Below are 2,409 nucleotides of genomic sequence, written 5' to 3'. Positions count from 1 at the left end.
GAAATGGTAAACTTACCCGACCAAAGATGTTGTTACCGTGATTTGGATCCACGATCTCTGAGTCAGTAAGCGACAACCTTACAATTGCAACAAGGCTCATCTACTAAGAAAATAAATTAACAAGAAGATATCTCAAATTGAATGAAGTTTACTACAAACATTGAAGATTATTCAACAACCACCTAAGTTACAAAGACGTAAAATAGCCTCGCATCACAACAGCATGCGTCAAATAGTTCGACATAAAGATTATTCTGACAAGCTGACAAAATAGCATCAAATTCTTTGATAATCCTATCAGTTAACTCATGCAGATATGAACAAATTGATTTCAAGGAACAAGAGGAAATACTCCAATCTCCCAGAGATTATCGTTGTAAGCAGAGATCCAAGCAAAGTAACAGTTTTATGCACTGAACATCAGAGAATTTTTGATATTGCTTAGCATTAAACTTAAAGGGAATGAAACGACTGTGTACCACAAACTTTATGATAAATAGTCTAAAAGAACCTAACCTAACATGGACATTAGAGAAGGTACGAATTGTTTAAGACATTAACTGTATGGAAAGTACAAAATATAAGGCTGCATTTACCAAGTTCTTTTTTAAGACACAAAATAGAGAGATATGGTGGCTATAAAATCGAGTTACAAAACAGCAGAATAGACAGCACGCCGCAAAATGAGTACTTCCAGATTAGCCAGCATTCTGGAATCCCCAAACTACTACATCTACATCGAATTTCAAAATAAATTGATGAGTTATGGTCAAGCATTAACCTGAGAAAGAATACAACTACTGTTCTTGAGTAGTTAAGAATTTAAAGTGAGACAGAACTGTCATTAGATTTTCACAAAATTTCTTCATCTGAATTCTCCAAAGAACAAGGTAAGACAGAAAATGAAATCAAAACTCACTAATAACCAAAGAAAACAAGATTTTGAAGACACATTGTAAAAGTAATTTTCTCAATTGATAACTTACTATGCTCTGCAGTGCGTTCTCCAATGCCGACTTCCTTTACAAGTCTCTGTCAAACTCCGTGGCCATGGACTATGACGCACTCATAATCAATCGCATATCTGTCAAAAATACACATACTATACAACACTACAGCTACCATAGTTTAGGCACAGTGCAAAAAGTATAAGATAGTTAGATGAATTTTTCTGTAGTCTTTTCCATAGCAAAGTTATTGATACAAGGGGGAAGTATTATGAATGATCATGAGCTACTGCATTAGGAAAGATCATGAATCATGAACCATTATTAAAATATGAAAATATAAATTTTCCGTACACAATCCATACGGCTTTTAAAACTTGGCCGTATCGATAACATCACATTACATACGTACTTGAACCAGCCTCCGAGATCTCCGAAGCATTTTAATGTGTGCTAAAAAGTAGCCAACTTGTCGCGATGTTTGATACACATTAATTTTCATTCTTGCCAAAGTTTGTCGCGACTCGTGAAGGATCCAACCTAAATATTAAATGTAAATTGACTGGATTTCAAGTCAACCCAGCACATTGAATCTTATTTAGATTCGGCAGACAATAATTGATCCAAATGCCGGAGTTTACGCACTAGGGTTTTGGCCAAGACCAGCAAAACACATGCAGATACATTTCAAGTCAATTCACTTCTTACATTCTCATTGATATTAAAATCTGCTGAGAACAACACAAGAGAGAGTGCAACACAGCAAGATTATGCAAATTAACAAATTCAGTTGTTAAGAACAACACATTACAATCAAAAATTTCGAAATAAAGCACATAATCAAAATGCATAGTATGCATGCAGCATTACCATAATTGCCAAAGTAGCTGCAAAAATGTACTGCAATGATGCAGAAAACATCACCCTACACTCCCACATCAACCTAAATTCTCCAACAGAGCACCCCAAAATCACATTAGTTCTTAATGCAGATCCATCGCAGGCTAACAGCTCATAGCAGCAATACAACAAACAAAACACAAACACATTCCAAAAAGCTAAAACTAGAGTTTTTGATGCACCACCTATCAGAGACCACCATCATATATCAACATATCAGCTGTATTATATGATTCAAGTACCATCAAAATTTTAATTCTATTGCTAAAGCATTGGCATAGTAAGCAACTGCTAGATCAAACACTTAGCTATCTTTTCTTCCTGAATGAACCACCAACATCAAGACCCTGTTATAAGGAATTTGACTATCTCAGCTCAACCCAATGATGCGGCATGCACCTTCCAATTAGTAATCTTTTAGCACCTGCCACCTTAATCAATCCCACAGTGAAATATGAATATCTAATTGCAATGGCATGATTTTAGCATTAGAAAATTAGCACACACACTGACACACGCACCCCAATTAAAAAATAACAAAAAGTACAGCACAATTGTCTCA

This window comes from Arachis duranensis, chromosome 2 (assembly GCF_000817695.3).
Source record: "Arachis duranensis cultivar V14167 chromosome 2, aradu.V14167.gnm2.J7QH, whole genome shotgun sequence".
Taxonomy (NCBI): Eukaryota; Viridiplantae; Streptophyta; class Magnoliopsida; order Fabales; family Fabaceae; genus Arachis; species Arachis duranensis.
Note: the sequence above shows the minus strand (reverse complement) of the source record.